General features: G+C 71.8%; 10 non-coding genes across 10 annotated transcripts; all 10 read left to right on the top strand.

Annotated features, from left to right (window-relative positions):
* The first annotated feature begins 1,117 nt into the window (after window positions 1-1,117).
* Window positions 1,118-1,211, top strand: LOC146406678 (small nucleolar RNA SNORD116). The gene has a single exon (XR_014833977.1). It is a non-coding gene; the product is annotated as a small nucleolar RNA SNORD116 (small nucleolar RNA).
* Window positions 1,212-3,733: 2,522 nt separating this feature from the next.
* On the top strand, window positions 3,734-3,827 carry LOC146406677 (small nucleolar RNA SNORD116). The gene has a single exon (XR_014833976.1). It is a non-coding gene; the product is annotated as a small nucleolar RNA SNORD116 (small nucleolar RNA).
* Window positions 3,828-6,347: 2,520 nt separating this feature from the next.
* On the top strand, window positions 6,348-6,441 carry LOC146406676 (small nucleolar RNA SNORD116). Its single transcript, XR_014833973.1, has one exon. It is a non-coding gene; the product is annotated as a small nucleolar RNA SNORD116 (small nucleolar RNA).
* Window positions 6,442-9,021: 2,580 nt separating this feature from the next.
* Window positions 9,022-9,115, top strand: LOC146406675 (small nucleolar RNA SNORD116). The gene has a single exon (XR_014833970.1). It is a non-coding gene; the product is annotated as a small nucleolar RNA SNORD116 (small nucleolar RNA).
* Window positions 9,116-11,635: 2,520 nt separating this feature from the next.
* On the top strand, window positions 11,636-11,729 carry LOC146406674 (small nucleolar RNA SNORD116). The gene has a single exon (XR_014833967.1). It is a non-coding gene; the product is annotated as a small nucleolar RNA SNORD116 (small nucleolar RNA).
* A 2,581-nt stretch (window positions 11,730-14,310) lies between these two features.
* LOC146406673 (small nucleolar RNA SNORD116) lies at window positions 14,311-14,404 on the top strand. The gene has a single exon (XR_014833965.1). It is a non-coding gene; the product is annotated as a small nucleolar RNA SNORD116 (small nucleolar RNA).
* A 2,583-nt stretch (window positions 14,405-16,987) lies between these two features.
* Window positions 16,988-17,081, top strand: LOC146406672 (small nucleolar RNA SNORD116). The gene has a single exon (XR_014833964.1). It is a non-coding gene; the product is annotated as a small nucleolar RNA SNORD116 (small nucleolar RNA).
* A 2,581-nt stretch (window positions 17,082-19,662) lies between these two features.
* LOC146406671 (small nucleolar RNA SNORD116) lies at window positions 19,663-19,756 on the top strand. The gene has a single exon (XR_014833963.1). It is a non-coding gene; the product is annotated as a small nucleolar RNA SNORD116 (small nucleolar RNA).
* Window positions 19,757-22,337: 2,581 nt separating this feature from the next.
* Window positions 22,338-22,431, top strand: LOC146406670 (small nucleolar RNA SNORD116). The gene has a single exon (XR_014833960.1). It is a non-coding gene; the product is annotated as a small nucleolar RNA SNORD116 (small nucleolar RNA).
* A 2,572-nt stretch (window positions 22,432-25,003) lies between these two features.
* LOC146406669 (small nucleolar RNA SNORD116) lies at window positions 25,004-25,097 on the top strand. The gene has a single exon (XR_014833950.1). It is a non-coding gene; the product is annotated as a small nucleolar RNA SNORD116 (small nucleolar RNA).
* The last annotated feature ends 1,151 nt before the right edge of the window (window positions 25,098-26,248 follow it).

The raw sequence follows: 26,248 nt of genomic DNA, 5'->3' as shown, positions 1-26,248 counted from the left end.
GGGCCTGGAGGGTGAAGGGCGAGCGACCCGAGCCCACAGCCTGGCGGCAGGGGACGCCCCTGGCCATTGGCGGTCAGGGCGAGGTGCGGCCCTGCGGGGTCTCGCCCAGGCTCCAGGGCCCTTGGGGTCCCGGAGGGTCCAGCAGAAGGGTCTGTGTTTTGCCCGGGGTCCTGAGAGCGTGCTGGGGATAGCAGGGGTGGAGTGCAGGTGTGCCCATGGGCGCCCCGGGTCCAGGGCCCGCGGAGCCGCTCTCGGGGCGGAGACCTTGCCCCCAGGGGCACGTCAGCGGTCCTGAGGTGAGGCTCCTGCAGAGCACTCTGGGCCGCGTGTGTCTCTCCCTGCGTGGGCAGGCAGTGTCGGTGGCCGGAGCGAGGGTGTTTTCCCATCGGGGTGAGAGGGAGAGCCCCAGGGTGGGCCTGGGGGCGGAATCGGACTCGGGGTTGGGGTGGACTCTTCTGAAGCTGGGAGGGGTGCGGGTGGGCAGGGCCTTAGGGAGCCTGAGGGAGGCGCGGTTCCTGGGGGAAGGGTGTGGCGAGGCGGCGGCAGCCCGTGTCGCGCTGTGGCGCCCCAGCGAAGGGGCAGTGCTGGCCACTCCGTGTGGCGCTTTGGCTGCTGGCACCCAGTGAGAGGGGGGAGGCCAGGGACAGGTGGCAGCCAGGCTGCCCACAGGCCCTGGGCGGTGGGGGGCCCGGCCCCTGTGCCTTGGGCAGCCTGGCCCCTTGCTGAGGCGTGCTTGCGCGTGTCCGTTGTCGCCCTCACCCAGCTGCTGCGGCGGAGAGACGGAGGCCAGCGCGGGGAGCGGAAGCCGGAGCCTGTCGGGAGCGACCCCGGGAAGGCCAGTCCCTCCTGCCGGTGGGAGGCGTGTTGGCGTGCGGCCGGTGGCGGGATCGATGGCCACCTGGTAGGCGATGGTAAGCGGCAGTGGCCTGCGCCAAGGTAGCCCCCGGGGGGCGGTGTGTGGCGCCCGGACCCGCACCCTCTGCTCCCGGGGGTGGAGCTGACCTGCTTGCCCGCGGTTGGGCTCGGGAGCCTGCGGGCCGCGGCCAGGAGGGAGCTGGCTGGCCGTCCCGGCGGTGGGGGCTGTGGCGGTGGCCGTCCCGCGGGTGTGCCCGTGCTCGGATCGATGATGACACCCACAAACGCATTCCTTGGAAAATCTGAACAAAATGAGTGAGAACTCACTACCGTCTCCTCATCGCAAACTGAGGTCCGGCACGTGGCTCCCACAGGGGCCGTCGGGGGAGGGTCCCGTTGCCTTGGCTCCCTTGGGTGCGTGCAGCCCTGGGGCGCAGGTGGGGGCAGGCAGGCCTCCGGTGGCCCCGGGGCCCCGGTGCCCAGCGGGAAAGCCTTGGGAGTGGCAGGCCCAGTGTGGGGTGGGCTGCCTGCGGTGTGCGTGAGCACCGCTGGGCTCTCAGGCCTGCGGCTGCTTCCGTGAGGCCTCTGCGGGGTCCTGCCCGCGGTGTCGGGCGCAGAGGCTGTCTGTAGGTTGCGGGTGAGCAGCGGGGGCCTTGGCCTCAGCGGGACTGCCTACCCAGGTTCTGGTGGGGAGAGAGGAGGCCGGCGGGGGGGCCTTGCCGAGATGGCCGTTTGGGCGGGGTGGATGCCTTTGCCTGCGTCTTCCCGGGGTCGGCGGGGCTGCCAGTGCCTGTCCCTCGCAGAGTCCCTGGGGGGCATCGGGAAGCCTGGAGCCCCTGCGGCAGTTCCCAGAGACGTGGAGGCGGTGGGGCGCCAGGTGGCCCTGGGCGGTGCCGAGTCGGCGGCGGACTGGGGTCGAGAGAAGTGCGGGAGGGCCAGAGGTCCTGGGCCAGTGTGCGCACAGCACCGTGAGGGGGAGAGTTGGGTGCCCGGGGCGGCAGTGCCTTCAGGGCGGCCTGGGCTATGATGTGGGATATCCTCAGAGATTTGGGCGGCGCGTGGAAGGCAGGACAGAGGGGTCCCGGGCACGTGAATGGGCGCTGGGTGCCTGTGCCCTGGCCGGTCATGGGTGCCGGCGGGCCATAGATGTGTGAGCCCGCGGCCAGCTCCCGGGGCCGCTAAGGTGTCCACACACGGGGCTGGGCGTTGAGGCCGTGCGGCGCCCCTGGCCTGACTGAGGCCGTGTTCCCGGGGAGGGAGGACAGGGAGTTGCGCAGTGGGAGGCAGTGTGAGGTTGATACCCAGCAGAGCTAGCCACGCCTGCGGACTGGAGCCCAGCCGAGCTGGTGCCGGGCGGGAGCTGGTGGCAAGGAGGGAGTCTGCTGTGGAGGAAAGGGGGCAGGCGGCGGCAGAAGGGGCGTGAGTTTCGGTGCGAGGGTCCCGCTGGGCCCAGGGCCTGGTGCGACTCCCGTGGAGACGCTGGTGCTGGAGGTAGGGAGGCCTGGGTGTGCATGGGTGTGCCACGCAAAGGAGAGGGTGCCATGGGGCCCGGCGGACCTTCCGGTGCTGGCGCCGGGGCTGTGGCGTGTGCCTTGCGTGGGGCCCGAGCGCCCAACTGGTGGCAGGTTCCGGGCGCCCGGCGGCAGGCGGTCTGTGCGGGTTACGTTGTGTCCGGTGGACAGGCAGCCGCCATGGGGCGCGGTTTGTGGCAGGCAGGCCTCCGGTGTCCCCAGAGTGCCCCGGGGAGACCTGCCTGGGGGACCCAGGACCCCTGCCCCAAGGGGGCCTGGTGTGGCGGGCCTGGAGGGTGAAGGGCGAGCGACCCGAGCCCACAGCCTGGGGGCTGGGGTCGCCCCTCGCCATTGGCGGTCAGGGCGAGGTGCGGCCCTGCGGGGTCTTGCCCAGGCTCCAGGGCCCTTGGGGTCCCGGAGGGTCCAGCAGAAGGGTCTGTGTTTTGCCCGGGGTCCTGAGAGCGTGCTGGGGATAGCGGGGGTGGAGTGCAGGTGTGCCCATGGGCGCCCCGGATCCAGGGCCCGCGGAGCTGCTCTCGGGGCGGAGACCTTGCCCCCAGGGGCACGTCAGCGGTCCTGAGGTGAGGCTCCTGCAGAGCACTCTGGGCCGCGTGTGTCTCTCCCTGCGTGGGCAGGCAGTGTCGGTGGCCGGAGCGAGGGTGTTTTCCCATCGGGTGAGGGGGAGAGCCCCAGGGTGGGCCTTGGGGTGGAATCGGACTCGGGGTTGGGGTGGACTCTTAAGCTGGGAGGGGTGCGGGTGGGCAGAGCCTTAGGGAGCCTGAGGGAGGTGCGGTTCCTGGGGGAAGGGTGTGGCGCCCCAGCGAAGGGGCAGTGCTGGCCACTCCGTGTGGCGCTTTGGCTGCTGGCACCCAGTGAGAGGAGGGAGGCCAGGGACAGGTGGCAGCCAGGCTGCCCACAGGCCCTGGGCGGTGGGGGGCCCGGCCCCTGTGCCTTGGGCAGCTGGGCCCCTTGCTGAGGCGTGCTTGCGCGTGTCCGTTGTCGCCCTCACCCAGCTGCTGCGGCGGAGAAACGGAGGCCAGCGCAGGGAGCGGAAGCCGGAGCCTGTCGGGAGCGACCCCGGGAAGGCCAGTCCCTCCTGCCGGAGGGAGGCGTGTTGGCGTGCGGCCGGTGGCGGGATCGATGGCCACCTGGTAGGCGATGGTAAGCGGCAGTGGCCTGCGCCAAGGTAGCCCCCGGGGGGCGGTGTGTGGCGCCCGGACCCGCACCCTCTGCTCCCGGGGGTGGAGCTGACCTGCTTGCCCGCGGTTGGGCTCGGGAGGCTCCGGGACGCGTCCAGGAGGGAGCTGGCTGGCCGTCCCGGCGGTGGGGGCTGTGGCGGTGGCCGTCCCGCGGGTGTGCCCGTGCTCGGATCGATGATGACACCCACAAACGCATTCCTTGGAAAATCTGAACAAAATGAGTGAGAACTCACTACCGTCTCCTCATCGCAAACTGAGGTCCGGCACGTGGCTCCCACAGGGGCCGTCGGGGGAGGGTCCCGTTGCCTTGGCTCCCTTGGGTGCGTGCAGCCCTGGGGCGCAGGTGGGGGCAGGCAGGCCTCCGGTGGCCCCGGGGCCCCGGTGCCCACGGGAAAGCCTTGGAAGTGGCAGGCCCAGTGTGGGGTGGGCTGCCTGCGGTGTGCGTGAGCACCGCTGGGCTCTCAGGCCTGCGGCTGCCTCCGTGAGGCCTCTGCGGGGTCCTGCCCGCGGTGTCGGGCGGAGAGGCTGTCTGTAGGTTGCGGGTGAGCAGCGGGGGCCTTGGCCTCGTCGGGACTGCCGACCCAGGTTCTGGTGGGGAGAGAGGAGGCCGGCCGGGGGGCCTTGCCGAGATGGCCGTTTGGGCGGGGTGGATGCCTTTGCCTGCGTCTTCCCGGGGTCGGCGGGGCTGCCAGTGCCTGTCCCTCGCAGAGTCCCTGGGGGGCATCGGGAAGCCTGGAGCCCCTGCGGCAGTTCCCAGAGACGTGGAGGCGGTGGGGCACCAGGTGGCCCTGGGCGGTGCCGAGTCGGCCGTGGACTGGGGTCGAGAGAAGTGCGGGAGGGCCAGAGGTCCTGGGCCAGTGTGCGCACAGCACCATGAGGGGGAGAGTTGGGTGCCCGGGGCGGCAGTGCCTCAGGGCGTCCTGGGCTATGATGTGGGATATCCTCAGAGATTTGGGCGGCGCGTGGAATGCAGGACAGAGGGGTCCCGGGCACGTGAATGGGCGCTGGGTGCCTGTGCCCTGGCCGGTCATGGGTGCCGGCGGGCCATAGATGTGTGAGCCCGCGGCCAGCTCCCGGGGCCGCTAAGGTGTCCACACACGGGGCTGGGCGTTGAGGCCGTGCGGCGCCCCTGGCCTGGCTGAGGCCGTGTTCCCGGGGAGGGAGGACAGGGAGTTGCGCAGTGGGAGGCAGTGTGAGGTTGATACCCAGCAGAGCTAGCCACGCCTGCGGACTGGAGCCCAGCCGAGCTGGTGCCGGGCGGGAGCTGGTGGCAAGGAGGGAGTCTGCTGTGGAGGAAAGGGGGCAGGCGGCGGCGGAAGGGGCGTGAGTTTCGGTGCGAGGGTCCCGCTGGGCCCAGGGCCTGGTGCGTCTCCCGTGGAGACGCTGGTGCTGGAGGTAGGGAGGCCTGGGTGTGCATGGGTGTGCCACGCAAAGGAAAGGGTGCCATGGGGCCCGGCGGGCCTTCCGGTGCTGGCGCCGGGGCTGTGGCGTGTCCCTTGCGTGGGGCCCGAGCTCCGAACTGGTGGCAGGTTCCGGGCGCCCGGCGGCAGGCGGTCTGTGCGGGTTACGTTGTGTCCGGTGGACAGGCAGCCGCCATGGGGCGCAGTTTGGGGCAGGCAGGCCTCCAGTGTCCCCAGAGTGCCCCGGGGAGACCTGCCTGGGGGACCCAGGCCCCCTGCCCCAAGGGGGCCTGGTGTGGCGGGCCTGGAGGTTGAAGGGCGAGCGACCCAAGCCCACAGCCTGGCGGCTGGGGTCGCCCCTCGCCATTGGCGGTCAGGGCGAGGTGCGGCCCTGCGGGGTCTTGCCCAGGCTCCAGGGCCCTTGGGGTCCCGGAGGGTCCAGCAGAAGGGTCTGTGTTTTGCCCGGGGTCCTGAGAGCGTGCTGGGGATAGCGGGGGTGGAGTGCAGGTGTGCCCATGGGCGCCCCGGGACCAGGGCCCGCGGAGCTGCTCTCGGGGCGGAGACCTTGCCCCCAGGGGCACGTCAGCGGTCCTAAGCTGAGGCTCCTGCAGAGCACTCTGGGCCGCGTGTGTCTCTCCCTGCGTGGGCAGGCAGTGTCGGTGGCCGGAGCGAGGGTGTTTTCCCATCGGGTGAGGGGGAGAGCCCCAGGGTGGGCCTTGGGGTGGAATCGGACTCGGGGTTGGGGTGGACTCTTAAGCTGGGAGGGGTGCGGGTGGGCAGGGCCTTAGGGAGCCTGAGGGAGGTGCGGTTCCTGGGGGAAGGGTGTGGCGCCCCAGCGAAGGGGCAGTGCTGGCCACTCCGTGTGGCGCTTTGGCTGCTGGCACCCAGTGAGAGGGGGGAGGCCAGGGACAGGTGGCAGCCAGGCTGCCCACAGGCCCTGGGCGGTGGGGGGCCCGGCCCCTGTGCCTTGGGCAGCCTGGCCCCTTGCTGAGGCGTGCTTGCGCGTGTCCGTTGTCGCCCTCACCCAGCTGCTGCGGCGGAGAGACGGAGGCCAGCGCGGGGAGCGGAAGCCGGAGCCTGTCGGGAGCGACCCCGGGAAGGCCAGTCCCTCCTGCCGGAGGGAGGCGTGTTGGCGTGCGGCCGGTGGCGGGATCGATGGCCACCTGGTAGGCGATGGTAAGCGGCAGTGGCCTGCGCCAAGGTAGCCCCCGGGGGGCGGTGTGTGGCGCCCGGACCCGCACCCTCTGCTCCCGGGGGTGGAGCTGACCTGCTTGCCCGCGGTTGGGCTCGGGAGGCTCCGGGACGCGTCCGGGAGGGAGCTGGCTGGCCGTCCCGGCGGTGGGGGCTGTGGCGGTGGCCGTCCCGCGGGTGTGCCCGTGCTCGGATCGATGATGACACCCACAAACGCATTCCTTGGAAAATCTGAACAAAATGAGTGAGAACTCACTACCGTCTCCTCATCGCAAACTGAGGTCCGGCACGTGGCTCCCACAGGGGCCGTCGGGGGAGGGTCCCGTTGCCTTGGCTCCCTTGGGTGCGTGCAGCCGTGGGGCGCAGGTGGGGGCAGGCAGGCCTCCGGTGGCCGCGGAGGGCCATGGGGAGAGGAGCCTTGGGGCTGGCCTCCTCGAGGGCAGCCCCGGCACCCCGGGGCCCCGGTGCCCGGCGGGAAAGCCTTGGGAGTGGCAGGCCCAGTGTGGGGTGGGCTGCCTGCGGTGTGCGTGAGCACCGCTTGGCTCTCAGGCCTGCGGCTGCCTCCGTGAGGCCTCTGTGGGGTCCTGCCCGCGGTGTCGGGCGCAGAGGCTGTCTGTAGGTTGCGGGTGAGCAGCGGGGGCCTTGGCCTCGGCGGGACTGCCGACCCCGGTTCTGGTGGGGAGAGAGGAGGCCGGCCGGGGGGCCTTGCCGAGATGGCCGTTTGGGCGGGGTGGATGCCTTTGCCTGCATCTTCCCGGGGTCGGCGGGGCTGCCAGTGCCTGTCCCTCGCAGAGTCCCTGGGGGGCATCGGGAAGCCTGGAGCCCCTGCGGCATTTCCCAGAGACGTGGAGGCGGTGGGGCGCCAGGTGGCCCTGGGCGGTGCCGAGTCGGCCGTGGACTGGGGTCGAGAGAAGTGCGGGAGGGCCAGAGGTCCTGGGCCAGTGTGCGCACAGCACCGTGAGGGGGAGAGTTGGGTGCCCGGGGCGGCAGTGCCTCAGGGCGTCCTGGGCTATGATGTGGGATATCCTCAGAGATTTGGGCGGCGCGTGCAATGCAGGACAGAGGGGTCCCGGGCACGTGAATGGGCGCTGGGTGCCTGTGCCCTGGCCGGTCATGGGTGCCGGCGGGCCATAGATGTGTGAGCCCGCGGCCAGCTCCCGGGGCCGCTAAGGTGTCCACACACGGGGCTGGGCGTTGAGGCCGTGCGGCGCCCCTGGCCTGGCTGAGGCCGTGTTCCCGGGGAGGGAGGACAGGGAGTTGCGCAGTGGGAGGCAGTGTGAGGTTGATACCCAGCAGAGCTAGCCACGCCTGCGGACTGGAGCCCAGCCGAGCTGGTGCCGGGCGGGAGCTGGTGGCAAGGAGGGAGTCTGCTGTGGAGGAAAGGGGGCAGGCGGCGGCGGAAGGGGCGTGAGTTTCGGTGCGAGGGTCCCGCTGGGCCCAGGGCCTGGTGCGTCTCCCGTGGAGACGCTGGTGCTGGAGGTAGGGAGGCTTGGGTGTGCATGGGTGTGCCATGCAAAGGAAAGGGTGCCATGGGGCCCGGCGGACCTTCCGGTGCTGGCGCCGGGCTGTGGCGTGTGCCTTGCGTGGGGCCCGAGCGCCCAACTGGTGGCAGGTTCCGGGCGCCCGGCGGCAGGCGGTCTGTGCGGGTTACGTTGTGTCCGGTGGACAGGCAGCCGCCATGGGGCGCGGTTTGTGGCAGGCAGGCCTCCGGTGTCCCCAGAGTGCCCCGGGGAGACCTGCCTGGGGGACCCAGGACCCCTGCCCCAAGGGGGCCTGGTGTGGCGGGCCTGGAGGGTGAAGGGCGAGCGACCCGAGCCCACAGCCTGGGGGCTGGGGTCGCCCCTCGCCATTGGCGGTCAGGGCGAGGTGCGGCCCTGCGGGGTCTTGCCCAGGCTCCAGGGCCCTTGGGGTCCCGGAGGGTCCAGCAGAAGGGTCTGTGTTTTGCCCGGGGTCCTGAGAGCGTGCTGGGGATAGCGGGGGTGGAGTGCAGGTGTGCCCATGGGCGCCCCGGATCCAGGGCCCGCGGAGCTGCTCTCGGGGCGGAGACCTTGCCCCCAGGGGCACGTCAGCGGTCCTGAGGTGAGGCTCCTGCAGAGCACTCTGGGCCGCGTGTGTCTCTCCCTGCGTGGGCAGGCAGTGTCGGTGGCCGGAGCGAGGGTGTTTTCCCATCGGGTGAGGGGGAGAGCCCCAGGGTGGGCCTTGGGGTGGAATCGGACTCGGGGTTGGGGTGGACTCTTAAGCTGGGAGGGGTGCGGGTGGGCAGAGCCTTAGGGAGCCTGAGGGAGGTGCGGTTCCTGGGGGAAGGGTGTGGCGCCCCAGCGAAGGGGCAGTGCTGGCCACTCCGTGTGGCGCTTTGGCTGCTGGCACCCAGTGAGAGGAGGGAGGCCAGGGACAGGTGGCAGCCAGGCTGCCCACAGGCCCTGGGCGGTGGGGGGCCCGGCCCCTGTGCCTTGGGCAGCTGGGCCCCTTGCTGAGGCGTGCTTGCGCGTGTCCGTTGTCGCCCTCACCCAGCTGCTGCGGCGGAGAAACGGAGGCCAGCGCAGGGAGCGGAAGCCGGAGCCTGTCGGGAGCGACCCCGGGAAGGCCAGTCCCTCCTGCCGGAGGGAGGCGTGTTGGCGTGCGGCCGGTGGCGGGATCGATGGCCACCTGGTAGGCGATGGTAAGCGGCAGTGGCCTGCGCCAAGGTAGCCCCCGGGGGGCGGTGTGTGGCGCCCGGACCCGCACCCTCTGCTCCCGGGGGTGGAGCTGACCTGCTTGCCCGCGGTTGGGCTCGGGAGGCTCCGGGACGCGTCCAGGAGGGAGCTGGCTGGCCGTCCCGGCGGTGGGGGCTGTGGCGGTGGCCGTCCCGCGGGTGTGCCCGTGCTCGGATCGATGATGACACCCACAAACGCATTCCTTGGAAAATCTGAACAAAATGAGTGAGAACTCACTACCGTCTCCTCATCGCAAACTGAGGTCCGGCACGTGGCTCCCACAGGGGCCGTCGGGGGAGGGTCCCGTTGCCTTGGCTCCCTTGGGTGCGTGCAGCCCTGGGGCGCAGGTGGGGGCAGGCAGGCCTCCGGTGGCCCCGGGGCCCCGGTGCCCACGGGAAAGCCTTGGGAGTGGCAGGCCCAGTGTGGGGTGGGCTGCCTGCGGTGTGCGTGAGCACCGCTGGGCTCTCAGGCCTGCGGCTGCCTCCGTGAGGCCTCTGCGGGTTCCTGCCCGCGGTGTCGGGCGGAGAGGCTGTCTGTAGGTTGCGGGTGAGCAGCGGGGGCCTTGGCCTCGTCGGGACTGCCGACCCAGGTTCTGGTGGGGAGAGAGGAGGCCGGCCGGGGGGCCTTGCCGAGATGGCCGTTTGGGCGGGGTGGATGCCTTTGCCTGCGTCTTCCCGGGGTCGGCGGGGCTGCCAGTGCCTGTCCCTCGCAGAGTCCCTGGGGGGCATCGGGAAGCCTGGAGCCCCTGCGGCAGTTCCCAGAGACGTGGAGGCGGTGGGGCACCAGGTGGCCCTGGGCGGTGCCGAGTCGGCCGCGGACTGGGGTCGAGAGAAGTGCGGGAGGGCCAGAGGTCCTGGGCCAGTGTGCGCACAGCACCATGAGGGGGAGAGTTGGGTGCCCGGGGCGGCAGTGCCTCAGGGCGTCCTGGGCTATGATGTGGGATATCCTCAGAGATTTGGGCGGCGCGTGGAATGCAGGACAGAGGGGTTCCGGGCACGTGAATGGGCGCTGGGTGCCTGTGCCCTGGCCGGTCATGGGTGCCGGCGGGCCATAGATGTGTGAGCCCGCGGCCAGCTCCCGGGGCCGCTAAGGTGTCCACACACGGGGCTGGGCGTTGAGGCCGTGCGGCGCCCCTGGCCTGGCTGAGGCCGTGTTCCCGGGGAGGGAGGACAGGGAGTTGCGCAGTGGGAGGCAGTGTGAGGTTGATACCCAGCAGAGCTAGCCACGCCTGCGGACTGGAGCCCAGCCGAGCTGGTGCCGGGCGGGAGCTGGTGGCAAGGAGGGAGTCTGCTGTGGAGGAAAGGGGGCAGGCGGCGGCGGAAGGGGCGTGAGTTTCGGTGCGAGGGTCCCGCTGGGCCCAGGGCCTGGTGCGTCTCCCGTGGAGACGCTGGTGCTGGAGGTAGGGAGGCTTGGGTGTGCATGGGTGTGCCATGCAAAGGAAAGGGTGCCATGGGGCCCGGCGGGCCTTCCGGTGCTGGCGCCGGGGCTGTGGCGTGTCCCTTGCGTGGGGCCCGAGCTCCGAACTGGTGGCAGGTTCTGGGCGCCCGGCGGCAGGCGGTCTGTGCGGGTTACGTTGTGTCCGTTGGACAGGCAGCCGCCATGGGGCGCAGTTTGGGGCAGGCAGGCTTCCAGTGTCCCCAGAGTGCCCCGGGGAGACCTGCCTGGGGGACCCAGGCCCCCTGCCCCAAGGGGGCCTGGTGTGGCGGGCCTGGAGGGTGAAGGGCGAGCGACCCAAGCCCACAGCCTGGCGGCTGGGGTCGCCCCTCGCCATTGGCGGTCAGGGCGAGGTGCGGCCCTGCGGGGTCTTGCCCAGGCTCCAGGGCCCTTGGGGTCCCGGAGGGTCCAGCAGAAGGGTCTGTGTTTTGCCCGGGGTCCTGAGAGCGTGCTGGGGATAGCGGGGGTGGAGTGCAGGTGTGCCCATGGGCGCCCCGGGTCCAGGGCCCGCGGAGCCGCTCTCGGGGCGGAGACCTTGCCCCCAGGGGCACGTCAGCGGTCCTGAGCTGAGGCTCCTGCAGAGCACTCTGGGCCGCGTGTGTCTCTCCCTGCGTGGGCAGGCAGTGTCGGTGGCCGGAGCGAGGGTGTTTTCCCATCGGGTGAGGGGGAGAGCCCCAGGGTGGGCCTTGGGGTGGAATCGGACTCGGGGTTGGGGTGGACTCTTAAGCTGGGAGGGGTGCGGGTGGGCAGGGCCTTAGGGAGCCTGAGGGAGGTGCGGTTCCTGGGGGAAGGGTGTGGCGCCCCAGCGAAGGGGCAGTGCTGGCCACTCCGTGTGGCGCTTTGGCTGCTGGCACCCAGTGAGAGGGGGGAGGCCAGGGACAGGTGGCAGCCAGGCTGCCCACAGGCCCTGGGCGGTGGGGGGCCCGGCCCCTGTGCCTTGGGCAGCTGGGCCGCTTGCTGAGGCGTGCTTGCGCGTGTCCGTTGTCGCCCTCACCCAGCTGCTGCGGCGGAGAGACGGAGGCCAGCGCGGGGAGCGGAAGCCGGAGCCTGTCGGGAGCGACCCCGGGAAGGCCAGTCCCTCCTGCCGGAGGGAGGCGTGTTGGCGTGCGGCCGGTGGCGGGATCGATGGCCACCTGGTAGGCGATGGTAAGCGGCAGTGGCCTGCGCCAAGGTAGCCCCCGGGGGGCGGTGTGTGGCGCCCGGACCCGCACTCTCTGCTCCCGGGGGTGGAGCTGACCTGCTTGCCCGCGGTTGGGCTCGGGAGGCTCCGGGACGCGTCCGGGAGGGAGCTGCCTGGCCGTCCCGGCGGTGGGGGCTGTGGCGGTGGCCGTCCCGCGGGTGTGCCCGTGCTCGGATCGATGATGACACCCACAAACGCATTCCTTGGAAAATCTGAACAAAATGAGTGAGAACTCACTACCGTCTCCTCATCGCAAACTGAGGTCCGGCACGTGGCTCCCACAGGGGCCGTCGGGGGAGGGTCCCGTTGCCTTGGCTCCCTTGGGTGCGTGCAGCCGTGGGGCGCAGGTGGGGGCAGGCAGGCCTCCGGTGGCCCCGGAGGGCCATGGGGAGAGGAGCCTTGGGGCTGGCCTCCTCGAGGGCAGCCCCGGCACCCCGGGGCCCCGGTGCCCGGCGGGAAAGCCTTGGGAGTGGCAGGCCCAGTGTGGGGTGGGCTGCCTGCGGTGTGCGTGAGCACCGCTGGGCTCTCAGGCCTGCGGCTGCCTCCGTGAGGCCTCTGCGGGGTCCTGCCCGCGGTGTCGGGCGCAGAGGCTGTCTGTAGGTTGCGGGTGAGCAGCGGGGGCCTTGGCCTCGGCGGGACTGCCGACCCCGGTTCTGGTGGGGAGAGAGGAGGCCGGCCGGGGGGCCTTGCCGAGATGGCCGTTTGGGCGGGGTGGATGCCTTTGCCTGCGTCTTCCCGGGGTCGGCGGGGCTGCCAGTGCCTGTCCCTCGCAGAGTCCCTGGGGGGCATCGGGAAGCCTGGATCCCCTGCGGCATTTCCCAGAGACGTGGAGGCGGTGGGGCGCCAGGTGGCCCTGGGCGGTGCCGAGTCGGCCGTGGACTGGGGTCGAGAGAAGTGCGGGAGGGCCAGAGGTCCTGGGCCAGTGTGCGCACAGCACTGTGAGGGGGAGAGTTGGGTGCCCGGGGCGGCAGTGCCTCAGGGCGTCCTGGGCTATGATGTGGGATATCCTCAGAGATTTGGGCGGCGCGTGGAATGCAGGACAGAGGGGTCCCGGGCACGTGAATGGGCGCTGGGTGCCTGTGCCCTGGCCGGTCATGGGTGCCGGCGGGCCATAGATGTGTGAGCCCGCGGCCAGCTCCCGGGGCCGCTAAGGTGTCCACACACGGGGCTGGGCGTTGAGGCCGTGCGGCGCCCCTGGCCTGGCTGAGGCCGTGTTCCCGGGGAGGGAGGACAGGGAGTTGCGCAGTGGGAGGCAGTGTGAGGTTGATACCCAGCAGAGCTAGCCACGCCTGCGGACTGGAGCCCAGCCGAGCTGGTGCCGGGCGGGAGCTGGTGGCAAGGAGGGAGTCTGCTGTGGAGGAAAGGGGGCAGGCGGCGGCGGAAGGGGCGTGAGTTTCGGTGCGAGGGTCCCGCTGGGCCCAGGGCCTGGTGCGTCTCCCGTGGAGACGCTGGTGCTGGAGGTAGGGAGGCCTGGGTGTGCATGGGTGTGCCACGCAAAGGAAAGGGTGCCATGGGGCCCGGCGGGCCTTCCGGTGCTGGCGCCGGGGCTGTGGCGTGTCCCTTGCGTGGGGCCCGAGCTCCGAACTGGTGGCAGGTTCCGGGCGCCCGGCGGCAGGCGGTCTGTGCGGGTTACGTTGTGTCCGGTGGACAGGCAGCCGCCATGGGGCGCAGTTTGGGGCAGGCAGGCCTCCAGTGTCCCCAGAGTGCCCCGGGGAGACCTGCCTGGGGGACCCAGGCCCCCTGCCCCAAGGGGGCCTGGTGTGGCGGGCCTGGAGGTTGAAGGGCGAGCGACCCAAGCCCACAGCCTGGCGGCTGGGGTCGCCCCTCGCCATTGGCGGTCAGGGCGAGGTGCGGCCCTGCGGGGTCTTGCCCAGGCTCCAGGGCCCTTGGGGTCCCGGAGGGTCCAGCAGAAGGGTCTGTGTTTTGCCCGGGGTCCTGAGAGCGTGCTGGGGATAGCGGGGGTGGAGTGCAGGTGTGCCCATGGGCGCCCCGGGTCCAGGGCCCGCGGAGCCTCTCTCGGGGCGGAGACCTTGCCCCCAGGGGCACGTCAGCGGTCCTGAGCTGAGGCTCCTGCAGAGCACTCTGGGCCGCGTGTGTCTCTCCCTGCGTGGGCAGGCAGTGTCGGTGGCCGGAGCGAGGGTGTTTTCCCATCGGGTGAGGGGGAGAGCCCCAGGGTGGGCCTTGGGGTGGAATCGGACTCGGGGTTGGGGTGGACTCTTAAGCTGGGAGGGGTGCGGGTGGGCAGGGCCTGAGGGAGCCTGAGGGAGGTGCGGTTCCTGGGGGAAGGGTGTGGCGCCCCAGCGAAGGGGCAGTGCTGGCCACTCCGTGTGGCGCTTTGGCTGCTGGCACCCAGTGAGAGGGGGGAGGCCAGGGACAGGTGGCAGCCAGGCTGCCCACAGGCCCTGGGCGGTGGGGGGCCCGGCCCCTGTGCCTTGGGCAGCTGGGCCCCTTGCTGAGGCGTGCTTGCGCGTGTCCGTTGTCGCCCTCACCCAGCTGCTGCGGCGGAGAGACGGAGGCCAGCGCGGGGAGCGGAAGCCGGAGCCTGTCGGGAGCGACCCCGGGAAGGCCAGTCCCTCCTGCCGGAGGGAGGCGTGTTGGCGTGCGGCCGGTGGCGGGATCGATGGCCACCTGGTAGGCGATGGTAAGCGGCAGTGGCCTGCGCCAAGGTAGCCCCCGGGGGGCGGTGTGTGGCGCCCGGACCCGCACTCTCTGCTCCCGGGGGTGGAGCTGACCTGCTTGCCCGCGGTTGGGCTCGGGAGACTCCGGGACGCGTCCGGGAGGGAGCTGGCTGGCCGTCCCGGCGGTGGGGGCTGTGGCGGTGGCCGTCCCGCGGGTGTGCCCGTGCTCGGATCGATGATGACACCCACAAACGCATTCCTTGGAAAATCTGAACAAAATGAGTGAGAACTCACTACCGTCTCCTCATCGCAAACTGAGGTCCGGCACGTGGCTCCCACAGGGGACGTCGGGGGAGGGTCCCGTTGCCTTGGCTCCCTTGGGTGCGTGCAGCCGTGGGGCGCAGGTGGGGGCAGGCAGGCCTCCGGTGGCCCCGAAGGGCCATGGGGAGAGGAGCCTTGGGGCTGGCCTCCTCGAGGGCAGCCCCGGCGCCCCGGGGCCCCGGTGCCCGGCGGGAAAGCCTTGGGAGTGGCAGGCCCAGTGTGGGGTGGGCTGCCTGCGGTGTGCGTGAGCACCGCTGGGCTCTCAGGCCTGCGGCTGCCTCCGTGAGGCCTCTGCGGGGTCCTGCCCGCGGTGTCGGGCGCAGAGGCTGTCTGTAGGTTGCGGGTGAGCAGCGGGGGCCTTGGCCTCGGCGGGACTGCCGACCCAGGTTCTGGTGGGGAGAGAGGAGGCCGGCCGGGGGGCCTTGCCGAGATGGCCGTTTGGGCGGGGTGGATGCCTTTGCCTGCGTCTTCCCGGGGTCGGCGGGGCTGCCAGTGCCTGTCCCTCGCAGAGTCCCTGGGGGGCATCGGGAAGCCTGGAGCCCCTGCGGCAGTTCCCAGAGACGTGGAGGCGGTGGGGCACCAGGTGGCCCTGGGCGGTGCCGAGTCGGCCGTGGACTGGGGTCGAGAGAAGTGCGGGAGGGCCAGAGGTCCTGGGCCAGTGTGCGCACAGCACCGTGAGGGGGAGAGTTGGGTGCCCGGGGCGGCAGTGCCTCATGGCGTCCTGGGCTATGATGTGGGATATCCTCAGAGATTTGGGCGGCGCGTGGAATGCAGGACAGAGGGGTCCCGGGCACGTGAATGGGCGCTGGGTGCCTGTGCCCTGGCCGGTCATGGGGGCCGGCGGGCCATAGATGTGTGAGCCCGCGGCCAGCTCCCGGGGCCGCTAAGGTGTCCACACACGGGGCTGGGCGTTGAGGCCGTGCGGCGCCCCTGGCCTGGCTGAGGCCGTGTTCCCGGGGAGGGAGGACAGGGAGTTGCGCAGTGGGAGGCAGTGTGAGGTTGATACCCAGCAGAGCTAGCCACGCCTGCGGACTGGAGCCCAGCTGAGCTGGTGCCGGGCGGGAGCTGGTGGCAAGGAGGGAGTCTGCTGTGGAGGAAAGGGGGCAGGCGGCGGCGGAAGGGGCGTGAGTTTCGGTGCGAGGGTCCCGCTGGGCCCAGGGCCTGGTGCGTCTCCCGTGGAGACGCTGGTGCTGGAGGTAGGGAGGCCTGGGTGTGCATGGGTGTGCCACGCAAAGGAAAGGGTGCCATGGGGCCCGGCGGGCCTTCCGGTGCTGGCGCCGGGGCTGTGGCGTGTCCCTTGCGTGGGGCCCGAGCTCCGAACTGGTGGCAGGTTCCGGGCGCCCGGCGGCAGGCGGTCTGTGCGGGTTACGTTGTGTCCGGTGGACAGGCAGCCGCCATGGGGCGCGGTTTGGGGCAGGCAGGCCTCCGGTGTCCCCAGAGTGCCCTGGGGAGACCTGCCTGGGGGACCCAGGCCCCCTGCCCCAAGGGGGCCTGGTGTGGCGGGCCTGGAGGGTGAAGGGCGAGCGACCCAAGCCCACAGCCTGGCGGCTGGGGTCGCCCCTCGCCATTGGCGGTCAGGGCGAGGTGCGGCCCTGCGGGGTCTTGCCCAGGCTCCAGGGCCCTTGGGGTCCCGGAGGGTCCAGCAGAAGGGTCTGTGTTTTGCCCGGGGTCCTGAGAGCGTGCTGGGGATAGCGGGGGTGGAGTGCAGGTGTGCCCATGGGCGCCCCGGGTCCAGGGCCCGCGGAGCCGCTCTCGGGGCGGAGACCTTGCCCCCAGGGGCACGTCAGCGGTCCTGAGGTGAGGCTCCTGCAGAGCACTCTGGGCCGCGTGTGTCTCTCCCTGCGTGGGCAGGCAGTGTCGGTGGCTGGAGCGATGGTGTTTTCCCATCGGGTGAGGGGGGGAGAGCCCCAGGGTGGGCCTTGGGGTGGAATCTGACTCGGGGTTGGGGTGGACTCTTAAGCTGGGAGGGGTGCGGGTGGGCAGGGCCTTAGGGAGCCTGAGGGAGGTGCGGTTCCTGGGGGAAGGGTGTGGCGCCCCAGCGAAGGGGCAGTGCTGGCCACTCCGTGTGGCGCTTTGGCTGCTGGCACCCAGTGAGAGGGGGGAGGCCAGGGACAGGTGGCAGCCAGGCTGCCCACAGGCCCTGGGCGGTGGGGGGCCCGGCCCCTGTGCCTTGGGCAGCTGGGCCCCTTGCTGAGGCGTGCTTGCGCGTGTCCGTTGTCGCCCTCACCCAGCTGCTGCGGGGGAGAAACGGAGGCCAACACGGGGAGCGGAAGCCGGAGCTTGTCGGGAGCGACCCCGGGAAGGCCAGTCCCTCCTGCCGGAGGGAGGCGTGTTGGCGTGCGGCCGGTGGCGGGATCGATGGCCACCTGGTAGGCGATGGTAAGCGGCAGTGGCCTGCGCCAAGGTAGCCCCCGGGGGGCGGTGTGTGGCGCCCGGACCCGCACCCTCTGCTCCCGGGGGTGGAGCTGACCTGCTTGCCCGCGGTTGGGCTCGGGAGGCTCCGGGACGCGTCCGGGAGGGAGCTGGCTGGCCGTCCCGGCGGTGGGGGCTGTGGCGGTGGCCGTCCCGCGGGTGTGCCCGTGCTCGGATCGATGATGACACCCACAAACGCATTCCTTGGAAAATCTGAACAAAATGAGTGAGAACTCACTACCGTCTCCTCATCGCAAACTGAGGTCCGGCACGTGGCTCCCACAGGGGACGTCGGGGGAGGGTCCCGTTGCCTTGGCTCCCTTGGGTGCGTGCAGCCGTGGGGCGCAGGTGGGGGCAGGCAGGCCTCCGAGGGCCCCGGAGGGCCATGGGGAGAGGAGCCTTGGGGCTGGCCTCCTCGAGGGCAGCCCCGGCGCCCCGGGGCCCCGGTGCCCGGCGGGAAAGCCTTGGGAGTGGCAGGCCCAGTGTGGGGTGGGCTGCCTGCGGTGTGCGTGAGCACCGCTGGGCTCTCAGGCCTGCGGCTGCCTCCGTGAGGCCTCTGCGGGGTCCTGCCCGCGGTGTCGGGCGCAGAGGCTGTCTGTAGGTTGCGGGTGAGCAGCGGGGGCCTTGGCCTCGGCGGGACTGCCGACCCCGGTTCTGGTGGGGAGAGAGGAGGCCGGCCGGGGGGCCTTGCCGAGATGGCCGTTTGGGCGGGGTGGATGCCTTTGCCTGCGTCTTCCCGGGGTCGGCGGGGCTGCCAGTGCCTGTCCCTCGCAGAGTCCCTGGGGGGCATCGGGAAGCCTGGATCCCCTGCGGCATTTCCCAGAGACGTGGAGGCGGTGGGGCGCCAGGTGGCCCTGAGCGGTGCCGAGTCGGCCGTGGACTGGGGTCGAGAGAAGTGCGGGAGGGCCAGAGGTCCTGGGCCAGTGTGCGCACAGCACCGTGAGGGGGAGAGTTGGGTGCCCGGGGCGGCAGTGCCTCAGGGCGTCCTGGGCTATGATGTGGGATATCCTCAGAGATTTGGGCGGCGCGTGCAATGCAGGACAGAGGGGTCCCGGGCACGTGAATGGGCGCTGGGTGCCTGTGCCCTGGCCGGTCATGGGTGCCGGCGGGCCATAGATGTGTGAGCCCGCGGCCAGCTCCCGGGGCCGCTAAGGTGTCCACACACGGGGCTGGGCGTTGAGGCCGTGCGGCGCCCCTGGCCTGGCTGAGGCCGTGTTCCCGGGGAGGGAGGACAGGGAGTTGCGCAGTCGGAGGCAGTGTGAGGTTGATACCCAGCAGAGCTAGCCACGCCTGCGGACTGGAGCCCAGCCGAGCTGGTGCCGGGCGGGAGCTGGTGGCAAGGAGGGAGTCTGCTGTGGAGGAAAGGGGGCAGGCGGCGGCGGAAGGGGCGTGAGTTTCGGTGCGAGGGTCCCGCTGGGCCCAGGGCCTGGTGCGTCTCCCGTGGAGACGCTGGTGCTGGAGGTAGGAAGGCCTGGGTGTGCATGGGTGTGCCACGCAAAGGAAAGGGTGCCATGGGGCCCGGCGGGCCTTCCGGTGCTGGCGCCGGGGCTGTGGCGTGTCCCTTGCGTGGGGCCCGAGCTCCGAACTGGTGGCAGGTTCCGGGCGCCCGGCGGCAGGCGGTCTGTGCGGGTTACGTTGTGTCCGGTGGACAGGCAGCCGCCATGGGGCGCAGTTTGGGGCAGGCAGGCCTCCAGTGTCCCCAGAGTGCCCCGGGGAGACCTGCCTGGGGGACCCAGGCCCCCTGCCCCAAGGGGGCCTGGTGTGGCGGGCCTGGAGGTTGAAGGGCGAGCGACCCAAGCCCACAGCCTGGCGGCTGGGGTCGCCCCTCGCCATTGGCGGTCAGGGCGAGGTGCGGCCCTGCGGGGTCTTGCCCAGGCTCCAGGGCCCTTGGGGTCCCGGAGGGTCCAGCAGAAGGGTCTGTGTTTTGCCCGGGGTCCTGAGAGCGTGCTGGGGATAGCGGGGGTGGAGTGCAGGTGTGCCCATGGGCGCCCCGGGTCCAGGGCCCGCGGAGCCTCTCTCGGGGCGGAGACCTTGCCCCCAGGGGCACGTCAGCGGTCCTGAGCTGAGGCTCCTGCAGAGCACTCTGGGCCGCGTGTGTCTCTCCCTGCGTGGGCAGGCAGTGTCGGTGGCCGGAGCGAGGGTGTTTTCCCATCGGGTGAGGGGGAGAGCCCCAGGGTGGGCCTTGGGGTGGAATCGGACTCGGGGTTGGGGTGGACTCTTAAGCTGGGAGGGGTGCGGGTGGGCAGGGCCTGAGGGAGCCTGAGGGAGGTGCGGTTCCTGGGGGAAGGGTGTGGCGCCCCAGCGAAGGGGCAGTGCTGGCCACTCCGTGTGGCGCTTTGGCTGCTGGCACCCAGTGAGAGGGGGGAGGCCAGGGACAGGTGGCAGCCAGGCTGCCCACAGGCCCTGGGCGGTGGGGGGCCCGGCCCCTGTGCCTTGGGCAGCTGGGCCCCTTGCTGAGGCGTGCTTGCGCGTGTCCGTTGTCGCCCTCACCCAGCTGCTGCGGCGGAGAGACGGAGGCCAGCGCGGGGAGCGGAAGCCGGAGCCTGTCGGGAGCGACCCCGGGAAGGCCAGTCCCTCCTGCCGGAGGGAGGCGTGTTGGCGTGCGGCCGGTGGCGGGATCGATGGCCACCTGGTAGGCGATGGTAAGCGGCAGTGGCCTGCGCCAAGGTAGCCCCCGGGGGGCGGTGTGTGGCGCCCGGACCCGCACTCTCTGCTCCCGGGGGTGGAGCTGACCTGCTTGCCCGCGGTTGGGCTCGGGAGACTCCGGGACGCGTCCGGGAGGGAGCTGGCTGGCCGTCCCGGCGGTGGGGGCTGTGGCGGTGGCCGTCCCGCGGGTGTGCCCGTGCTCGGATCGATGATGACACCCACAAACGCATTCCTTGGAAAATCTGAACAAAATGAGTGAGAACTCACTACCGTCTCCTCATCGCAAACTGAGGTCCGGCACGTGGCTCCCACAGGGGCCGTCGGGGGAGGGTCCCGTTGCCTTGGCTCCCTTGGGTGCGTGCAGCCGTGGGGCGCAGGTGGGGGCAGGCAGGCCTCCGGTGGCCCCGAAGGGCCATGGGGAGAGGAGCCGTGGGGCTGGCCTCCTCGAGGGCAGCCCCGGCGCCCCGGGGCCCCGGTGCCCGGCGGGAAAGCCTTGGGAGTGGCAGGCCCAGTGTGGGGTGGGCTGCCTGCGGTGTGCGTGAGCACCGCTGGGCTCTCAGGCCTGCGGCTGCCTCCGTGAGGCCTCTGCGGGGTCCTGCCCGCGGTGTCGGGCGCAGAGGCTGTCTGTAGGTTGCGGGTGAGCAGCGGGGGCCTTGGCCTCGGCGGGACTGCCGACCCAGGTTCTGGTGGGGAGAGAGGAGGCCGGCCGGGGGGCCTTGCCGAGATGGCCGTTTGGGCGGGGTGGATGCCTTTGCCTGCGTCTTCCCGGGGTCGGCGGGGCTGCCAGTGCCTGTCCCTCGCAGAGTCCCTGGGGGGCATCGGGAAGCCTGGAGCCCCTGCGGCAGTTCCCAGAGACGTGGAGGCGGTGGGGCGCCAGGTGGCCCTGGGCGGTGCCGAGTCGGCCGTGGACTGGGGTCGAGAGAAGTGCGGGAGGGCCAGAGGTCCTGGGCCAGTGTGCGCACAGCACCGTGAGGGGGAGAGTTGGGTGCCCGGGGCGGCAGTGCCTCAGGGCGTCCTGGGCTATGATGTGGGATATCCTCAGAGATTTGGGCGGCGCGTGGAATGCAGGACAGAGGGGTCCCGGGCACGTGAATGGGCGCTGGGTGCCTGTGCCCTGGCCGGTCATGGGGGCCGGCGGGCCATAGATGTGTGAGCCCGCGGCCAGCTCCCGGGGCCGCTAAGGTGTCCACACATGGGGCTGGGCGTTGAGGCCGTGCGGCGCCCCTGGCCTGGCTGAGGCCGTGTTCCCGGGGAGGGAGGACAGGGAGTTGCGCAGCCGGAGGCAGTGTGAGGTTGATACCCAGCAGAGCTAGCCACGCCTGCGGACTGGAGCCCAGCCGAGCTGGTGCCGGGCGGGAGCTGGTGGCAAGGAGGGAGTCTGCTGTGGAGGAAAGGGGGCAGGCGGCGGCGGAAGGGGCGTGAGTTTCGGTGCGAGGGTCCCGCTGGGCCCAGGGCCTGGTGCGTCTCCCGTGGAGACGCTGGTGCTGGAGGTAGGGAGGCCTGGGTGTGCATGGGTGTGCCACGCAAAGGAAAGGGTGCCATGGGGCCCGGCGGGCCTTCCGGTGCTGGCGCCGGGGCTGTGGCGTGTCCCTTGCGTGGGGCCCGAGCGCCGAACTGGTGGCAGGTTCCGGGCGCCCGGCGGCAGGCGGTCTGGGCGGGTTACGTTGTGTCCGGTGGACAGGCAGCCGCCATGGGGCGCGGTTTGGGGCAGGCAGGCCTCCGGTGTCCCCAGAGTGCCCCGGGGAGACCTGCCTGGGTGACCCAGGCCCCCTGCCCCAAGGGGGCCTGGTGTGGCGGGCCTGGAGGGTGAAGGGCGAGCGACCCGAGCCCACAGCCTGGCGGCTGGGGTCGCCCCTCGCCATTGGCGGTCAGGGCGAGGTGCGGCCCTGCGGGGTCTTGCCCAGGCTCCAGGGCCCTTGGGGTCCCGGAGGGTCCAGCAGAAGGGTCTGTGTTTTGCCCGGGGTCCTGAGAGCGTGCTGGGGATAGCGGGGGTGGAGTGCAGGTGTGCCCATGGGCGCCCCGGGTCCAGGGCCCGCGGAGCCGCTCTCGGGGCGGAGACCTTGCCCCCAGGGGCACGTCAGCGGTCCTGAGCTGAGGCTCCTGCAGAGCACTCTGGGCCGCGTGTGTCTCTCCCTGCGTGGGCAGGCAGGGTCGGTGGCCGGAGCGAGGGTGTTTTCCCATCGGGTGAGGGGGAGAGCCCCAGGGTGGGCCTTGGGGTGGAATCGGACTCGGGGTTGGGGTGGACTCTTAAGCTGGGAGGGGTGCGGGTGGGCAGGGCCTTAGGGAGCCTGAGGGAGGTGCGGTTCCTGGGGGAAGGGTGTGGCGCCCCAGCGAAGGGGCAGTGCTGGCCACTCCGTGTGGCGCTTTGGCTGCTGGCACCCAGTGAGAGGGGGGAGGCCAGGGACAGGTGGCAGCCAGGCTGCCCACAGGCCCTGGGCGGTGGGGGGCCCGGCCCCTGTGCCTTGGGCAGCTGGGCCCCTTGCTGAGGCGTGCTTGCGCGTGTCCGTTGTCGCCCTCACCCAGCTGCTGCGGCGGAGAAACGGAGGCCAGCGCGGGGAGCGGAAGCCGGAGCCTGTCGGGAGCGACCCCGGGAAGGCCAGTCCCTCCTGCCGGAGGGAGGCGTGTTGGCGTGCGGCCGGTGGCGGGATCGATGGCCACCTGGTAGGCGATGGTAAGCGGCAGTGGCCTGCGCCAAGGTAGCCCCCGGGGGGCGGTGTGTGGCGCCCGGACCCGCACCCTCTGCTCCCGGGGGTGGAGCTGAACTGCTTGCCCGCGGTTGGGCTCGGGAGGCTCCGGGACGCGTCCGGGAGGGAGCTGGCTGACCGTCCCGGCGGTGGGGGCTGTGGCGGTGGCCGTCCCGCGGGTGTGCCCGTGCTCGGATCGATGATGACACCCACAAACGCATTCCTTGGAAAATCTGAACAAAATGAGTGAGAACTCACTACCGTCTCCTCATCGCAAACTGAGGTCCGGCACGTGGCTCCCACAGGGGACGTCGGGGGAGGGTCCCGTTGCCTTGGCTCCCTTGGGTGCGTGCAGCCCTGGGGCGCAGGTGGGGGCAGGCAGGCCTCCGGTGGCCCCGGAGGGCCATGGGGAGGAAAGCCTTGGGGCTGGCCTCCTCGAGGGCAGCCCCGGGGCCCCGGGGCCCCGGTGCCCGGCGGGAAAGCCTTGGGAGTGGCAGGCCCAGTGTGGGGTGGGCTGCCTGCGGTGTGCGTGAGCGCCGCTGGGCTCTCAGGCCTGCGGCTGCCTCCGTGAGGACTCCGCGGGCCTTGTCGGGCGCAAAGGGTGTCTGTAGGTTTTGGGTGAGCAGCGGGGGCCTTGGCCTCGGCGGAACTGCCGACCCCGGTTCTGGTGGGGAGAGAGGAGGCCGGCCGGGGGGCCTTGCCGAGATGGCCGTTTGGGCGTGGTGGATGCCTTTGCCTGCGTCTTCCAGGGGTCGGCGGGGCTGCCAGTGCCTGTCCCTCGCAGAGTCCCTGGGGGGCATCGGGAAGCCTGGAGCCCCTGCGGCAGTTCCCAGAGACGTGGATGCAGTGGGGCGCCAGGTGGCCCTGGGCGGTGCCGAGTCGGCCGTGGACTGGGGTCGAGAGAAGTGCGGGAGGGCCAGAGGTCCTGGGCCAGTGTGCGCAGAGCACCGTGAGGGGGAGTGTTGGGTGCCCGGGGCGGCAGTGCCTTCAGGGCGGCCTGGGCTATGATGTGGGATATCCTCAGAGATTTGGGCGGCGCGTGGAAGGCAGGACGGAGGGGTCCCGGGCACGTGAATGGGAGCTGGGTGCCTGTGCCCTGGCCGGTCATGGGTGCCGGCGGGGCAGAGAAGTGTGAGCCCTCGGCCAGCTCCCGGGGCCGCTAAGGTGTCCACACACGGGGCTGGGCATTGAGGCCGTGCGGCGCCCCTGCCCTGGCTGAGGCCGTGTTCCCGGGGAGGGAGGACAGGGAGTTGCGCAGTGGGAGGCAGTGTGAGGTTGATACCCAGCAGAGCTAGCCACGCCTGCGGACTGGAGCCCAGCCGAGCTGGTGCCGGGCGGGAGCTGGTGGCAAGGAGGGAGTCTGCTGTGGAGGAAAGGGGGCAGGCGGCGGCGGAAGGGGCGTGAGTTTCGGTGCGAGGGTCCCGCTGGGCCCAGGGCCTGGTGCGTCTCCCGTGGAGACGCTGGTGCTGGAGGTAGGGAGGCCTGGGTGTACATGGGTGTGCCACGCAAAGGAGAGGGTGCCATGGGGCCCGGCGGGCCTTCCGGTGCTGGTGCCGGGGCTGTGGCGTGTGCCTTGCGTGGGGCCCGAGCGCCCAACTGGTGGCAGGTTCCGGGCGCCCGGCGGCAGGCGGTCTGTGCGGGTTACGTTGTGTCCGGTGGACAGGCAGCCGCCATGGGGCGCGGTTTGGGGCAGGCAGGCCTCCAGTGTCCCCAGAGTGCCCCGGGGAGACCTGCCTGGGAGACCCAGGCTCCCTGCCCCAAGGCGGCCTGGTGTGGCGGGCCTGGAGGGTGAAGGGCGAGCGACCCGAGCCCACAGCCTGGCGGCTGGGGTCGCCCCTCGCCATTGGCGGTCAGGGCGAGGTGCGGCCCTGCGGGGTCTTGCCCAGGCTCCAGGGCCCTTGGGGTCCCGGAGGGTCCAGCAGAAGGGTCTGTGTTTTGCCCGGGGTCCTGAGAGCGTGCTGGGGATAGCGGGGGTGGAGTGCAGGTGTGCCCATGGGCGCCCCGGGTCCAGGGCCCGCGGAGCCGCTCTCGGGGCGGAGACCTTGCCCCCAGGGGCACGTCAGCGGTCCTGAGCTGAGGCTCCTGCAGAGCACTCTGGGCCGCGTGTGTCTCTGCCTGCGTGGGCAGGCAGTGTCGGTGGCCGGAGCGAGGGTGTTTTCCCATCGGGTGAGGGGGAGAGCCCCAGGGTGGGCCTTGGGGTGGAATCGGACTCGGGGTTGGGGTGGACTCTTAAGCTGGGAGGGGTGCGGGTGGGCAGGGCCTGAGGGAGCCTGAGGGAGGTGCGGTTCCTGGGGGAAGGGTGTGGCGCCCCAGCGAAGGGGCAGTGCTGGCCACTCCGTGTGGCGCTTTGGCTGCTGGCACCCAGTGAGAGGGGGGAGGCCAGGGACAGGTGGCAGCCAGGCTGCCCACAGGCCCTGGGCGGTGGGGGGCCCGGCCCCTGTGCCTTGGGCAGCCGGGCCCCTTGCTGAGGCGTGCTTGCGCGTGTCCGTTGTCGCCCTCACCCAGCTGCTGTGGCGGAGAAACGGAGGCCAGCGCGGGGAGCGGAAGCCGGAGCCTGTCGGGAGCGACCCCGGGAAGGCCAGTCCCTCCTGCCGGAGGGAGGCGTGTTGGCGTGCGGCCGGTGGCGGGATCGATGGCCACCTGGTAGGCGATGGTAAGCGGCAGTGGCCTGCGCCAAGGTAGCCCCCGGGGGGCGGTGTGTGGCGCCCGGACCCGCACCCTCTGCTCCCGGGGGTGGAGCTGACCTGCTTGCCCGCGGTTGGGCTCGGGAGGCTCCGGGACGCGTCCGGGAGGGAGCTGGCTGGCCGTCCCGGCGGTGGGGGCTGTGGCGGTGGCCGTCCCGCGGGTGTGCCCGTGCTCGGATCGATGATGACACCCACAAACGCATTCCTTGGAAAATCTGAACAAAATGAGTGAGAACTCACTACCGTCTCCTCATCGCAAACTGAGGTCCGGCACGTGGCTCCCACAGGGGCCGTCGGGGGAGGGTCCCGTTGCCTTGGCTCCCTTGGGTGCGTGCAGCCCTGGGGCGCAGGTGGGGGCAGGCAGGCCTCCGGTGGCCCCGGAGGGCCATGGGGAGAGGAGCCTTGGGGCTGGCCTCCTCGCGGTCAGCCCCGGGGCCCCGGCGCCCCGGTGCCCGGCGGGAAAGCCTTGGGAGTGGCAGGCCTAGTGTGGGGTGGGCTGCCTGCGGTGTGCGTGAGCACCGCTGGGCTCTCAGGCCTGCGGCTGCCTCCGTGAGGCCTCTGCGGGGTCCTGCCCGCGGTGTCGGGCGCAGAGGCTGTCTGTAGGTTGCGGGTGAGCAGCGGGGGCCTTGGCCTCGGCGGGACTGCCGACCCAGGTTCTGGTGGGGAGAGAGGAGGCCGGCCGGGGGGCCTTGCCGAGATGGCCGTTTGGGCGGGGTGGATGCCTTTGCCTGCGTCTTCCCGGGGTCGGCGGGGCTGCCAGTGCCTGTCCCTCGCAGAGTCCCTGGGGGGCATCGGGAAGCCTGGAGCCCCTGCGGCATTTCCCAGAGACGTGGAGGCGGTGGGGCGCCAGGTGGCCCTGGGCGGTGCCGAGTCGGCCGCGGACTGGGGTCGAGAGAAGTGCGGGAGGGCCAGAGGTCCTGGGCCAGTGTGCGCACAGCACCGTGAGGGGGAGAGTTGGGTGCCCGGGGCGGCAGTGCCTTCAGGGCGGCCTGGGCTATGATGTGGGATATCCTCAGAGATTTGGGCGGCGCGTGGAAGGCAGGACAGAGGGGTCCCGGGCACGTGAATGGGCGCTGGGTGCCTGTGCCCTGGCCGGTCATGGGTGCCGGTGGGCCATAGATGTGTGAGCCCGCGGCCAGCTCCCGGGGCCGCTAAGGTGTCCACACACGGGGCTGGGCATTGAGGCCGTGCGGCGCCCCTGGCCTGGCTGAGGCCGTGTTCCCGGGGAGGGAGGACAGGGAGTTGCGCAGTGGGAGGCAGTGTGAGGTTGATACCCAGCAGAGCTAGCCACACCTGCGGACTGGAGCCCAGCCGAGCTGGTGCCGGGCGGGAGCTGGTGGCAAGGAGGGAGTCTGCTGTGGAGGAAAGGGGGCAGGCGGCGGCGGAAGGGGCGTGAGTTTCGGTGCGAGGGTCCCGCTGG

Source organism: Sus scrofa, chromosome 1 (genome assembly GCF_054392235.1).
Source record: "Sus scrofa isolate SSC_HxYL_T2T_F1_AM1 chromosome 1, Sscrofa_HxYL_maternal_Yorkshire_Landrace_v2.0, whole genome shotgun sequence".
Taxonomy (NCBI): domain Eukaryota; kingdom Metazoa; phylum Chordata; class Mammalia; order Artiodactyla; family Suidae; genus Sus; species Sus scrofa.
Note: the sequence above shows the minus strand (reverse complement) of the source record. Positions and strands in the feature narration are given on the sequence as shown.